Consider the following 16,374-nt stretch of genomic DNA (forward strand, 5'->3'; position numbering starts at 1 on the left):
AGAAGTGAAGAAAATGCAGTGAATCTGCAGGGAGCTGTTGTGTTTTAGAGCTCTGGGATAGTGAGTGCTCGGGAGTCCTCTAGGAAGGACATGGTTGTCACAGAAACATTGGTTCCTGGGACTAGGCTTTCAGGGGGCAGGAGAAGCCACAAGGGAGTTGGTGGCCAAGATGGGGTGGGAGAGCAGGTCTAGTGGGTGAGGGGTTGTGGGGTTACTAACAGCCTATTCTCATTCTGTTCATTTTTAAGGCTTGAATTAGTTTTCTAATGATAGGAATCTTGTTCCTTTAGGACCACAGATGTGAATGTTACTTATTTATTTATTTTTTGCTTTTCTGCTTTATCTGTGGCATTGCTGCTCTTGTGGCATTCCCCCCACCCCCGACTCCCTTGTTTTTGGGAACATAATAGTCACCATAAAAAAGGTGTATAATTCTAAGGAAAAACTTAAGTAGGGCAAATGCTCAACAGGGAAAAGTTCGCAATTTAGAATACAGGTATGCCCAAGGTTATAAAATAGATAATAGTACTAAGACAATTACTTTTTTTTTGAGATGGAATTTCGCTCTCGTTGCTCGGGCTGGAGTGCAGTGGCACGATCTTGGCTCGCTGCAACCTCCGCCTCCTGGGTTCAAGTGATTCACCTGCCTCAGCCTCCCAAGTAGCTAGGATTACAGGCACCCACCACCACGTCTGGCTAATTTTTTGTATTTTTAGTAGAGACGGGCTTTCACCATGTTGACCAGACTGGTCTTGAACTCTTGACTTCAGGTGATCCACCTGCCTTGGCCTTCCAAACTGCTGGGATTACAGGTGCGCTCGGCCGACAATTACATATTTTTTATAGAAAGAAAATAAAAGTATCTTAGGAAAATTTAAATAAATTATTATTCTTAACATCTGTCATCCATCCATCTGTTCGTCCATCTGTGTGATGGATGCTCCCACCAGGTACTTTGCTAGTGGACACCAAGGATAGAGTGATGAATAAGACAAATATGGGCCTTCCCTGGTGCATAGAGTGGGAAGATGAACATTAAGCAGTTCCACAAGTAGTTATTAAATTACAGCTGCAATAGGTCCTGTGAAGGCAAAGTTGTAGGGTGCCAAGGGTGGGGAGCGGGAGTAGGCTGTCTTGAAAGGCTTCTCTGAGGAAGTGGCATCCAGCTGATCTAGGAGAAGGGGGATGGTGGTGGGACGGTGGGATGGTGTGGTGGTGGGGCGACTGGGCCGCTTTCTAGGCAGAGGCTTGAAGCAGTGGGGTGGGGTGGGGTGGGATGGTGACTTGGCTTTGGGAAAAATCCACAGGAAGGCCAGAGGGGCAGGAGTTTGTGCAGAGGCCCTTTGGGATGAAACTAGATGCAAAAATAAATGGGCCACAGCATGCATGAGACAGGAATAAAAATAAAGCCGTCGCTTACCAAGCCGTCCATTGAGAGTAGACTGGGAAGATTAGGGAACTTGGAGGCTTGACTGTGACAACTAGTAAGCAATATCTGTATCTAGTCAGTTTGCTTCTTTGGTCCTCAACTACTACGAAAAGTATAAATTTTATTATTACAGAATTCAGAATTTGGAAAGTTAACTTTTTATGATTTGAATTTTATGATTAGGAATGTTACAATTTACCAAAATTATCTTCAGCAGTATTAAAATATCTATAAATATAACAATATACCTGATCATATTTTATGTTGATTTTGGTATCGTTCATCTATTAAGGCCAATGGGAAACTTTTCAGCTAGATTGGATATTATTTCAGAATTCCGTAGAGTTGTATGTTTTGAACAGAAATATTTTTAGTGTCTTCTCTAAGTTTACCATTCAATTTCTTGTTTAAAAGATCATAAATTGACCTAGTGTTTCAGGCATGTCAATACTGTTGCTATATAAATTTGTAGAAATTATAATGGACTTATATATTTGCTTTAAGTTTTTCTTCTAATGTATATTTGATGAGAAGATTTGGAAAATATATAAAAGCATAAATTCTACATTCTAGATGTAGCCAGTGCTGAGGTGCTTTCAGTTCTGATATCTGTTCGTGTGTATGTTAACAAAAGTGGAAATGTATTGTGTGTATTTAATATTTAACCTACTTCTTCTCATTTATCATATTACGAGCAATTCCCATGTTATTGAATGTTTTTGAAAATATTTTTAGTGGTTGTGTAATAATCTACTATATGTATGCAAAGTACTTTACCCTTTCCCAATTATTAGATTTGCATATTTTCATTACCCCCTATTATAAATAGCAAATGGAAGTTCTCAAGTAAATTTTTCTTCATTAAATATTCACAGAAGTGGAATTGTTTGGTCAAAAGATATGAAAAATTTAAAGGCTCTTAATAAAAATTACAGAGAAGTTGTACTTATATCTGTGCCCTTTAGTTTGAGTGTCTTTGCATCGCACCTGTACTCGGGTTTATTTTTTATTTTTTTTTGAGACAGAGTCACTATCACCCAGGCTGGGCTGCAGTGATGTGATCTTGGCTCACTGCAATCTCCACCTCCCAGGTTCAAGTGATTATCATGCCTCAGCCTCCCGAGTAGCTGGGATTACAGGCGCGCACCGCCACACCCGGCTCAGTTTTTTAGTATTTTTAGTAGAAACCAGGTTTCACTATGTTGGCCAGACTGGTCTTGAACTCCTGACCTCAGGTGATCCGTCTGCCTCGGCCTCCCAAGGTGCTGGGATTACAGGCGTGAGCCACCGCGCCCGGCCTTGTACTTGCATTTATATATTGAAAACCAAAAGAAAGATGTTGTTTCATACGAATAATATTTTGTATAATTAAAAAAAAAAATCTTGGCTGGGCGCAGTGGCTAATGTCTATAATCCCAGCACTTCGGGAGGCTGAGGAGGAAGGATCACTTGCACCCAGGAGTTTGAGACCAGCCTGGGCAATATAGGGAGACCTGGTCTCTATAAAAATAATAAAAAATATTAACTGAGTGGGGTGGTGTGTGCCTGTGGTTCTAACTGCTTGGGAGGATTATTTGAGCCTGGGAGTTCAAGGCTGCGGTGAACTGTGATCAAGCCACTGCACTCCAGTCTGCGACAGAGCTAGAGACCCTGTCTGGAAAAAAAAAAAATTAGCAACCGAATATTTATTTTAGTTAAACCGGTCTTAATATAGACCTGATTTAAATAAAAAGCAATAATTTTGCTTATTGGATATATCCTACTGAAGGATTTGGAGAAAGAATAGAAAATTTATAGATTTACAGTTTTTTTTTTTTTTTTTTTTTTTGAGACGGAGTCTCGCTCTGTCGCCCAGGCTGGAGTGCAGTGGCCGGATCTCAGCTCACTGCAAGCTCCGCCTCCCGGGTTCACGCCATTCTCCTGCCTCAGCCTCCCGAGTAGCCGGAACTACAGGCGCCCGCCACCGCGCCCGGCTAGTTTTTTGTATTTTTTTAGTAGAGACGGGGTTTCACCATGTTAGCCAGGATGGTCTCGATCTCCTGACCTCATGATCCGCCCGTCTCGGCCTCCCAAAGTGCAGGGATTACAGGCTTGAGCCACCGCGCCCGGCCAGATTTACAGTTTTTAAATTACATTGGCTCACTACTGGAATCCCAATACTCAGGAGGCAGAGATGGGAGGATTGCTTGAGGCCAGGAGTTTGAGACAGCCTGGGCAACATAGCAATAACCCGTCTCTACCAAAAAAAAAAAAAAAAAAAAAAAAAAAAAAAAAAAAAAAAAAAAAAAAGAAAGTAAAAAATGAGTTGAAGAATTAAAAATTTTCACTTATGTGAAAATTTGGAGAGGTAAAGTTAGGAATAATTGTAAAAATTTAGCTTTTGATTTACTTTTTTTGTGTTATGTATAACCTGCTAATGTTAAAGATAATATATGCTAAGTGATCAGAACAGTGTCTGGCACTTATTAAATGCTCAGTAAATGTACCTGTTGTTACTTTAAAAATTTCTCCTTCGAACTCTCTGAGGATTAGCTTATATAATACAATGTCTCAAAGTTTTTATCACTGATAAAACTTTATCACTAATTTTATCACTGATAAAATCAAGAAGGTTGGGGACGGAAGGAATGGGATTTTTGTTTTTGAGTAAAAACCTTTGGAATGGTGGGTTGGAGGGAGGAACCTCATGTCTATTCGTCATGATTCAGATCAGGATAATAATGAGTTGATCTGTATAGTGCCAGTTGAAATCTTGATTTTTATTCAATGAAATTAAAAAAATTCATTGGTTTGGCTTTTCACTGATTGATTCATATCCCATTCTGTATTCCTTTTGGTTCCTAGAAAATGATAGGAGTAATTTCTGTAAATTTGACCTTGTTGGTATTAACTTTCATATGGCAGTTTTAGAAAGAAGTGCCTATGGCAGATGACTTATTGGTGAGGCTTCTTTCTTCTTTAATTACATTACGTTATAGCGTAGAAATGATCGCATCTGTGAACATAGATGGCCTTAGTGATTACTGCTTGACTGGTTGTTGAATGAGCTGATATTGACCAGAGTTTCTGCCCCTGCTCCCCTCCTCTTTTGGGTTGTCCAGTTCAGTGTCACAAGCACAGACATAATTCCTTAGCTTATTGCTGGGTTTTTTTGGGTGATGTTTCTTTTTGTTTTTCCCTGTTTTAAAATTTTATTCATAAAATCAGCCAAAATTTATTGAACATATGCTAGGTAATACCTTGTAGGTTTCTTGGGATTCATATTTCAAAGATGCATCATTAGAGTGTTTACTTTGTTGAAGTAGAAAGTAAAACAGTAAACATACAATCCATAGTTAAAAGTGCTAATGTAGAGGTATATTCAAAGTGTTTTGGGTTCTTAGAGGACTGCAAGCAGATATTAGAAGACTTCATAAAAGAAGTGACATTTGAGCTAGAGTTTGGACTGTTTCACCAGTATAAAAGTGTTGGGATTAATAAGCAGGGGAAGGAGCAATAGTGTGTGATTTGTAAGTCATAGGAGCAGTTCTGATTCTGGTACCCATTCCCTACCCTCATGTGGGATAGCTTTTCTCAACAGATGTTTGAGCAAGAGCTAATTGTTGCTTTATGGTTTTTTTTGTTTTGTTTTGTTTTGTTTTGTTTTGTTTTGGGACAGAATCTCAATCCTAGGCTGAAGTGCCATGGCACAATTGTGGCTCACTGCAGCCTCAACTTCCCCAGCTCAAGTGATCCTCCCATCTCAGCCTCCCGAGTAGCTGGGACTACAGGCGTGTGCCACCATGACTGGCCAATTAAAAACATTTCTTTTTTGTAGACACTAGATCTATTTTGTCCAGGCTAGTCTTGAACGCCTGGACTCAGGCATTCCTCCTGCCCCGGCCACCCAAACTGTTGGGATTACAGGCATGAGCCACCATACCTGACCCTACTTTATGGCTTTAAAATACTTTCTTTCTATTTAAATTATAGAATATAAGAGTATTTATAAAAGTATACATTTATTCATACCCGCTGTGTATCACATACTCTGCTAGATTCTAGGAAAGCAGAGAAATAAAAAAGTCCTTGCTTCAAGAAGCTCACAGTCTATTGTAGGAAGACAGAAAAGCAAAGTTAAATAAAATACAGTTGTAATAAGTTATGTTAATGGTATGCCTGACATGTCTTGGAAGCTCAGAGGAAGGACATCTAACCCAGCCTTGATGGAAGAGGGGAGAAAAAGGATGGAGGTAAAAATAGATGGAGAGAGTTCAGTCAAAATCTATATTCCTTTACTTCTGGGTAGAGCATAGTTTTTCTGAGTTAGGAGGGGATTGGAGATGGAACCCTGGGACATACCAAGCATAAATGCGTGGGACAAGAACACACATGGGGATGCTTGGGGAACTGAAAGAGTGTGTTACAGGATAAGTCAGTTAACAATAGAGAGCAGGCAGCGGGAGGCCTGATAGATTGAGAAAGACGGTGGAGAGATCAAGGGGTTTGGAGTTCTGAATGAAGTCAAAGGATTGTAGTGAAAGAGTTGGTGTGGAATAGGACTGGTTATGGTAAGAGTAGTTTTGGAGTTTTGAACTTAAGAGATGGTTTTGTAGTTAGATTGTTTAGAGGGTGTCTTTTAAAAGTTAGTTTTGTGATTTTCCTTGTAATGAAGAAGTGGAGCAGATGATAACCCAGATGGAAATTTCTATGAAGCCAGGATCAGTTGAATACTGAGGGCCTGTTTATGTAAATCTGAACTTTGGTATCGAGAATGAAAAGCATCGCACTTTCGTAGATATACTTTTTTGGTGAGAAACATCTATATTGGCATTTGTTGTTTTTATTAGATACTAACTGCAGTGACTGCTACATATACACTTATACCTTTATAAATACCTAGTTCAGAAATGATTTTGTAGGCATGTAACAGTTTTTGTTCTTTGCATTGATGATTCTGGGGAGAGTGGTGGACATAGTGTGAAACTGGCATATGTAATGCCTATGTATTATACTCCATCATGTGTTAGAAGATTACATGCTAGAAATTTGGATGGTACACTACCCAGAATCGTGAGTCACTATTTGGGAATTGTCCTTGATGCATGGATAATTTATCTGTGGATAATTGGGAGCTGACTCTATGTATGTGTATTTAAGTTAATAAAGTTTATTTATATTATATGATGCCAGAGTACGGGCATGTTAACTATAGATGATTACAGTTTTTGTTTCTTGTTATTAATTTCAAATAGCTTTATGAAATAATTATATTTTCTGTCTTTCTTAGATAAGTCAAGAACATAATGTGTTTCTTTTGAGCTCCTTCAGGGAGAGTAGGTTTAATTTATTCTTCCACTAGAAAGAAAGATATGGTGCTTTATTCACTGCTACACACCCAGTGCTCAGCATATAGGAGACACTGACATTTGTTGCATGAATGAATCAGTCTCTGCATCTCTGCTACCTAGCACAGTAATGGACATGAGATACTGAGTAAGCATTTATTAAATTGAGTTGAAAGTTTTGAATATATTACCAGAAAATTTTTGGAAGGCCAACAATCTCACATCAAAATGACCAGTATATACTTATTAATGGAAGCTCAGGAATTCCTGAAGAATAGACTTTCTGTTGATGAATATGTACTTGAATAACTAACTGGTTGAGTAATATATGCTAATGTAATTTTTAAAAATTTATGTGATTATGAAGGCAGGAAAGTGATGGATTGTTTCAGGCCAGGCCATCCGCTTGCTGTACTTTAATGTCATTGCTGCTTGTCGCCTTCCCTGCCTTGTTGACACTCCTGACAACACCCTCATCAACCTTTGTGTTTGTCTTTGGCTTCCAGGGCACTGGTTCCTGTTCCTTTACCTTTCTTGTTGGTTCTTCTGGCATCTGCCCTTAATCCTGTATTCTACAACTGAACATACTGTTTCTGAGGAATTCTGTGTTCTATGAATAGAATCAGTGATGACTGTGACGTCTGCATCTTCAGCTGTTTGGAGCCCCAGCCCTGTATTTCTAACAATATACTGAATCTCTCTTCTGGTCTTTCCCACAAACTTAACATCCAGTCCTATATTCATGTGCTCATATTTGTGTCTGTTCTTCTTGTACTCCTCATTACACGCCACCATTCTTTCATTCTGAAAATGTAGACTTTAATTTTCAGAGCTCTTACTCTATACATCGTACCTGACAGGTCCTACTAATTTTACCTCAGAGAAGCCTCTGCAGTTGGTCCTGTTTCTTCTGTGTCTACTGCCTTAAATTCTGCACTTCATCACTCGGGCTGTGGTAATAACCACATACTTGGAATCCCTTTTGGTTTATTTTCTGTGTTGACCCCAAGTAATCATTCTTAAAAAAAAAAAACACATTTAGCGCTGGGCACGGTGACTCACACCTGTAATCTCAGCACTTTGGGAGGCCAAAGCGGGTGGATCACCTGAGGTCAGGAGTTTGAGACCATCCTGTTCAACACGGTGAAACCCCGTCTCCACAAAAAATACCAAAATTAGCCGGGCGTGGTGGCGGGCGCTTGTAATCCCAGCTACTCAGGAGGCTGAGGCAGGAGAATCGCTGGAACCCAGGAGGTGGAGATAGCAGTGAGCCGAGATGGTGCCACTGTACTCCAGCCTGGAGGACAGAGTGAGACTCTGTCTCAAAAAAATAAAAAAAATTAAAAAAAAATTGGTTAAATGCTTTACTTGAAAACCGATCTCATCCTATCTACAACATTTTCATTGCTAACTCCCCCCATATATTTCACGTGTTCCAGCGATCTCAGGCTACTTGTGATTACTCGCTCTGCTCATTCATGCCTCCCTGTTAGGCAGGAGTGAAAGAGGAATCAGTCTGGAGAGATTGATTCGGCTTTGTCTGTGGGTAATTATACTTATCCTGAATCTTGAAAGATGAGTTTATTTTGACAGTCTTCTTAGCTGCTTCTGTCTCTCTCCAATTCCATACCCCATTCCAAGTTTTGAACAGAAGAGTATGATTGGACCAACACATCCGTGTTTTTGATGCAGGCTTCACTGGTCACAGGTCTGCTGGATACCTGTGGATGGCCACATTTGCCATAGTCTGTGGGGTTGGAGATGGGGACAGAACAGCATCACATATGTGAGACAGAGCCAGTGCTTCCCTCCCCAACAGTCGTAGGCCAGGCAATGTGGACTGTGGGTTGACATCACTGGAGACTGTTTCAGAATCAGAATAAAGACCAATAATAAACCTTTTTTTTTTTTTTTCTATTTATGGAATATGGGAGCTATGGAAGAGAGGTATTACTAGGCTGGTTGTTTGCTTCAGGGATCTGCTTCTCATCTTTCCAGGATTTAATTCAGCTACTACCTCGGTTAAAATTTTTCTTTGATGCTGTGCAACTGCAGTGTCACTGTTGCCATATATGTAAGTCCCATGACTATTTCTGGTTTTAAAATTCTGTATTAAAACAATTAGTGTTTTGATACAGAATAGGGCAAATGTGCGTTAAATATGCTGTTTCTCAAAGTTTTTTCTTCCAGATAAATATTAGAATTAATTGTCACATAAGCATACAAAACAAACATGTAAGAAAAATCCTAGTAGGATTTTAAATGGGATTGCATTTGGTTTGTGGGTTAATTTTGGCAGAATTACATTTATCCTTTCTGCCCAGGAACAAGTCTGTCTTTTCATATATTCAGGGTTTTTTTTGTGTGTGTCTGTCAGTAGCATTTTACACACACAGACACCCATATGTAAATATGAATGCTATATTACGTGAAGTATTTCAAACTTGCTTTTGCTATTGTGACTATATTTCCATTTCAGTTTCTAACTGGTGATTAATAGTATATTAAAAAACTGTCAGTTTTTATTATTTGGTATCCAATTATCTTTGTCAATTCTGCATCTGGTTGGATATTTTTCAAATGATTCCTGCAGATTTTCTTGTCAGACAGGCACTTATCTGCACACAATAATGACTCTATCTTTTTCAGTATTCGTAACTGTTGATTTGTTTTTTCATTGCATTGGCTAAAGTGCAGTGCTGTTCAGAAGGCATGCATTGAGAGCCATAAATATAAGCCATATATGTAGTTTTACATTTCTAGTAGGCAATTGATTTTAATACATTTTATTTAATGTAATATATCCAAAATCTTATTTCAGTGTATATATTCAGTATAAAATTTATTAGTTAACTGTTTTACATTCTTTTTTTACTACTAGGTCTTTGGAATCTCATGTGTATTTTACACTTAGATCATATCTCAGTTTGGACTAGCCACCGAGTGCGCAGTGGCACTTGTGGTTACGACGTTGGACAGCATAGAGTTAGAGCCTTCTTGATGTACAATAATTATGATCGTATTTGGCCTTGTTGTCCCTTACTTGGATGGAAGTTGCTTTTCAGTATAATGTTTAATGTTGATTTCTAATAAATATACTGTTGAAGTTTAAGCAATTTTGTTTCTGAGTAAGATGTTCCTTTAAAAGTTAATAATTGATATTCACTCCCCGCCCCACCCCTGAGATGGAGTTTCACTCTTGTCGCCCAGGCTGGAGTGCAATGGTGTGATCTCGGTTTACTGCAACCTCCACTTCCCGGGTTCAAGCAATGCTCCTGCTTCATCCTCCCAAGTAGCTGGGATTACAGGCATACGCCACCATACCCAGCTAATTTCGTATTTTTAGTAGAGATGGGGTTTCATCATGTTGGCCAGGCTGATCACGAACTCCTGACCTTAGGTGGTCCACCTGTCCAAAGTGCTGGGATTATAGGTGTGAGCCATTGCGCCTGGCCTCACTTTTCTTAAATACTTAAGAAAGTATAAGGTGTTGCTCACACCTTTCCCCTCCTACTTAGCCTGTTAAGTATAGAGAATGGTAGTAATGAAGAATTCTCATGGTGAAGCATCTTTGCACTCACAGTAAACAAACCATGCTTGGTTATGGTATATCATTATTTTAACTCAGCTGGATTAGATGTGCTGACATTTAAGGATTTTTTCCTCATATTCATTAGAGAGATTGTCCTATGTGATATGTCAGGTTTTGGAATCGGCATTATATTAGCTCTTGTAAACTAGGTAACAAAACTTCAGATCATTCTGGCCTAAAAAAATTGTTTTAAAACTTAAAGGAATATATGCACATGGTTGAGGACTTTTTCAAGTAATTTCTTAGTAAAGTGTATTTGTGGAATATAAATTTTATAAGTCCTTGCAAGTCTGAAAATTTCTTTATTGTACTTGCAATTGATTGGGAAATTAGCTAAGAGTAGAATTCTAAGTTAAAACCTTCCCTTAAAACTTTTAAGGCCTTGTTCATAGTTGCCTACCTTCCTGTGTTTCTGAGACATCTGGTGCCAGTATGATTCTTACTCCTTTATAACAGCGGTCTCCAAGCGTTTTGGCACCAGGGATCCAGTTTCGTGAAAGACAGTTTTTCCACGGACGGGGGTCGAGGAGGCATAGGGGTGGGGGATAGTTTTGGGATGAAACTGCTCCACCTCAGATCATCAGGCATTAGATTCTCATAAGGAGCGGACAACCTAGCACCCTTGCATGCGCAGTCCCTGCTCCTGTGAGAATCTGATGCGGCTGCTGTTCTGACAGGAGGCAGAGCTCTGGCGGTAATACTTGTCCACCTGCTGTTGCTTACCTCCTGTCAGGTCTGTGGCCCGGGGGTTGAGAACTCCTGCCTTACAGGAAGGGTGACCATATATCCTGATTTGTCTGGAATACCCCTAGATCACACCTTTTTTTTTTTTTTTGAGACAGAGTCTTGCTCTGTTGCCCAGACTGGAGTGCAGTGTCATGATCTTGGTTCACTGCAACCTCCGCCTCCTGACTTCAAGCAATTCCCCTGCCTCAGCCTCCTGAGTAGCTGGGATTACAGGCAGGTGCCACCACACCCAGCTAATTTTTGGTATTTTTAGTAGCGATGGGGTTTCACTGTGTTAGCCAGGATGGGCTCGATCTCCTGATATTGTGATCTGCCCGCCTTGGCCTTCCAAAGTGCTGGGATTACAGACGTGAGCCACCGCACCCAGCCCAAATCACACTTTTTAATAGTACCTCCTTTTATTCTGTTATGTATTCTTGTTTGTTGATCAGTTATAGAATCACCTTATTTGTAGGTGGCTTGCTTTTTTTTTTTTTTTTTTAAATTTTGTTGCTGCTGCTGTTGTTTTTCTTGCGACAGAGTTTTGCTCTTGTTGCCCAGGCTGGAGTACAATGGCGCGATCTTGGCTCACCACAGCCTCCCGCTCCCGGGTTCAAGTGATTCTCCTGTGTCAGTCAGCCTCCCTAGTAGCTGGGATTACAGGCATGCACCACTATGCCCGGCTAATTTTGTATTTTTAGTAGAGACGGGTTTCTCCTTATTGATCAGGCTAGTCTCAGGTAATCCACTGCCTCGGCCTCCCGAAGTGCTGGGATTACAGGCGTGAGCCACCACGCCCGGCCAGACTTTCTGTTTTTTTTTTTGGAAGATTTGAGGATATTCTTATACTCTGTGCTTTGGTAATTTACATGGCTGTGTCTAGAAGTCAGTTATCTTTTCCCTCATTGATCTGCCCAGTCCTCTCAAACCGAAGACTAGTATTTATCAGCTCTGGGATATTATATTGCAGAATGCTTCAGGAATTTCTGCTTGCAAAATGTTTTAGGAATTTCAGCCTCTTCATTTGCTTTTTCTTTTTATTTCTGGAACTCCTTGTAATGGGACCTGAATCTTTTGGATTAATTTAACACTTTGTTTTTTAAAATGAGAATCAAATTTTCTATATTCTACCCCATTTGCTTCTGCTCTTCTTTATCTGGAAAAGAGTCTCCACCTCATTTTCTGACACTTGTGTTGACTCCTTAATTTCAGCTGCTACTAATTTCAAAGAGCTTTTTCTTATTTTTATTCCTTGTGTTTATATGTAGCATCCCATTCTTGTTTCATAGATGGCAATAGCCTCTCTTATGCCTTTGAGAATATTACATAGACATATTTAAAAATTTCCCACATTTCCTACATTGTCTGTTTCCACTGAGGCACCTTTTCTTTGCTGTTTGTCTCTTTCTTTGATAGTGATGGTTTTTCACAAATACCTGATGATTAAGAACTTTATCTTCTGTCTGGATTTTGAATTTTTAAATGCTTTTCCTGTTTCTAGTTTCTTTTTCCACAAATAAATTCTCAACATTGGCACCAGGTTTAATATTATGAAACAGAGATCCGAGTATGTCATCCCTCTGCTAATCCGAGTATGTCATCCCCCTGCTAATAAAAGTTAGAAGACTTTTAAGAGATCTCGATAATGTTTCAACCAGTTAGGGCAGCAAACATGCACAGTGGCAGTGAGGCATTTGTTTTCTAGGGCCACTGCAACAAATCACCACAGACTGGGTGGCTTAAAACAACAGAAATTTATTCTGTTAACGTTAATAGAGACCAGAAGTTCAAATCAGTGTTACTGGGTTGAAATAGAAGTATCAGCGGAGCTTTGAAGGCCCCAGGGAAGAACGTGTTCCTTGCCTCTTTCAGCTTCTAGTGGCTGCTGGCATTCCCTATTATCAGTCCAATCTTTCAGGCCAGCATCTTCCAATCTCTCTGCTCCATCTTCATGTCACCATCTCCGTCATGTGTGTCGAATCTCCTTCTGCCACTATTTATGAGGACATTTGTGAGGGCATTTAGGGACCACTGGGTAATCTAGGGTCTTTTTCCAAATAAGGTAACATTTGCAGATTCTAGGGATTAGGGCCTGATACCCTTGAGGTCCTTTTATTCAGCTTACCACAACTACTTAAAGAGTCTTCTGAAATTTCTATTTTCTTTTTCTTTTTTTTTTTTTTTTTTGAGACGGAGTCTTGCTCTGTCGCCCAGGCTGGAGTGCAGTGGCCGGATCTCAGCTCACTGCAAGCTCCACCTCCTGGGTTTACGCCATTCTCCTGCCTCAGCCTCCCGAGTAGCTGGGACTACAGGCGCCCGCCACCTCGCCCGGCTAGTTTTTCGTATTTTTTAGTAGAGACGGGGTTTCACCAGGATGGTCTCGATCTCCTGACCTCGTGATCCGCCCGTCTCGGCCTCCCAAAGTGCTAGGATTACAGGTTTGAGCCACCACACCCAGCCGAAATTTCTATTTTCTTATATAAATAATTGTTATTACTGCCTGCAGTTATTGTCTGCTTGAACAAAAATACATGCATCAACTCAGTTTATAGTGATTTCCTTGACCTTCTCCACCCTAGACAAAAGGCTGCAATCGCCAGTTTTCCTAATGCAGCTGATGCACTTCTCATAGTTTTTGCCGTGTTACAGTGATTTGTCAGGCTCCACCACTGACTAGGAATTCTTTTTTTTCAGTACTATGGTGTCATTCTTAGAATGCAAAGTGTCAAGTCTGGAGCTGAGTAAGGCATTTAATAAATATTTGTTGAAGAGTTTTTAACATTTATTGAGGGCCAATTACATACCTAGTAGGACCTGTGACCTTGGGCCATTTAATAAACAAAGCAGTGTAAAGTAAGCATGGCACGTAAGTTTCTCCAGGGCATGTTTCTCAAAAGGGATTGCTGGGTCATAGGAGTCCACATTTTCAGCTTTTGCTAGATGCTGCCAAATTGCTCTCTTAACTGGCTGTACTTCCCTAAGAGTGTCAGGATGTATCTTGTTTGCCATATTCTTGCCAACACTTGTGAATTTTTTTTTCATTAAAAAAATTTAATAGAGGAAATGATGCTGTTTTAATTTGTATTTCCTTGATAATTAATGAGGTTGACCATTTTTAATAGGTAATAAACAATGTGGAATTTTCTGTTTATATACATAGCCTGCTTTCTCCTGTTGCTCTTTTTTATTTATAGAAATTCTACAAATATGGATATGAATTATTTATAGATAGCACCATTCTCATTTACATATGAGAAAACTGGCACAAGAAATTATTAATAACAAGAAGATTTTTAAGTTATTTCCCCCCTGGATGAATAGATGCATGACCTTGTCTGGAGTCATAGCTAATACGAAACAGCAGGGATTTTGAACCCAGTAGTAGCTGAGTTTAAGGTCTGTCTTTTTTTTTTTTTGAGACAAGAGTCTCACTTTGTCACCCAGGCTGGAGTGCAGTTGCATGATCTCGGCTCACTGCAGCCTCTGCCTCCTGGGTTCAAGCGATTCTCCTGCCTCAGCCTCCTGAGTAGCTGGGACTACAGGTGCACGCCACCACGCCTGGCTAATTTTTGTAATTTTAGTGGAGACAGGGTTTCACCATATTGGTCAGGCCGGTCTCGAACTCCTGACCTCAGGTGATCCACCCGCCTCAGCCTCCCAAAGTGCTGGGATTACAGGCATGAGCCACCACGCCTGACTTTTTTTTTTTTAAATTTATTTATGTATTTATTATTTTACTTTAAGTTCTGGGATACATGTGCAGAACGTGCAAGTTTACATGTATACATAGGTATACATGTGGCATGTTGGTTTGCTGCACCTTTCAACCCATCATCTGAGTTTTAAGTCCCACATGCATTAGGTATTTGTCCTAATGCTCTCCCTCCCCTTACCCCACTCACCTCCAGGCCCCGGTGTATGAGGTTCCCCTCCCTATATCCATGTGTTCTCATTCTTCAGCTCCCACTTATGAGTGAGAGAACATGTAGTGTTTCTTTTCTGTTCCTGTGTTAGTTTGCTGAGAATGGTGGCTTCCAGCTTCATCCATGTCCCTGCGAAGGACATGAACTCATTCTTTTTTATGGCTGCAAGGTCTGTCCGTTTTTACAAAAATTAATAATGAATTAAAAGTTAATGAAGCAGTGGTATGTATGTTGAATTAAGTGATTCAAAAAACCTTAGCTTTTAGCTCTACTTGTTAATATATTCTTAAAAATAACTGTATAATGACTGCTAACCTACTTTTAGCTCTACTTGTTAATATATTCTTAAAAATAACTGTGTAATGACTGCTAACCTATTTGCTTCACAGGTGGTAGAGAAAATCATTGAAATAAGATTTAAAAGTGTTTTTTGTAAGCAATGTATTAATATCACCACGTGTACATCTTAATACTTACTATATATCATCATCATGGGTAAATGAACACAGTCTTCATAGTATACTTTTTGAGTTTTGGAAATACCTTATTTTTTATAATAGATTTTATTTTTTAGAGCAGTTTTAGGTGTACAGCAAAATTGAGAGGAAGGTGCAGAGATTTTTCATATGCCCCTTCCCCTACACAGGCATAGCCTCCCTCTTTATCAGCATCCCCCTACCTCCCGAGAGTGCTATATTGGTTATAACTGATGAACCTACATTGACACATCATTACCACCCAAAGTCCATAGTTTACATTAGGATCCCTCTTAGTATTGTACCCTCCGTAGGTTTTAACAAAACATGATGACATGTATCTATCGTTATAGTACATACAGAATAGTTTTACTGCCCTAAAAGTCCTTTTGTGCTCTGCCTATTCATCCGCCTCTGTGCCCTAACCTCTGACAACCATGGATCCTTTTACCATCTCCATAGCTTTTTCTTTTCCAGAATGTCATATAGTTGGAATCGTACAGTACATAGCATTTTCAGATTGTCTTCTTTCACTTTGTAATATGCATTTAAATTTCCTTCACATCTTGTCATGTCTTGATGGCTCATTTCTTTTTAACACTGACTCATTTTCCATTGTCTGGATGTACCACAATTTAACCATGACTTTATTGAAGGATATGTTGATTGCTTCCAACTTTTGGCAATTATGAATCAAGCTGCTATGGGCATTCATGTGCAGGTGTTTTTGTAGACATGTTTTCAACTCTTGGGTAAATACCAAGCACTGTGGTTGCTGGATCATATATATGGGGTATGTTTAGTTTTATATGACACTGTCAAACTTCCATAGTGGCTGTACCATTTTGCATTCCCACCGCAATGAATGAGAGTTTCTCCACATCCTTGCAAGCATTTGGTG

At 39.7% G+C, this 16,374-nt stretch overlaps 1 protein-coding gene across 4 annotated transcripts in view; it reads left to right on the forward strand.

The window, feature by feature from the left end:
- ACSL3 (acyl-CoA synthetase long chain family member 3) overlaps positions 1–16,374 on the forward strand; it is an 82,019-nt gene that overhangs the window by 11,046 nt on the left and 54,599 nt on the right. The window lies entirely within an intron of this gene.

This window comes from Theropithecus gelada, chromosome 12, assembly GCF_003255815.1.
Source record: "Theropithecus gelada isolate Dixy chromosome 12, Tgel_1.0, whole genome shotgun sequence".
NCBI classification, from domain to species: domain Eukaryota; kingdom Metazoa; phylum Chordata; class Mammalia; order Primates; family Cercopithecidae; genus Theropithecus; species Theropithecus gelada.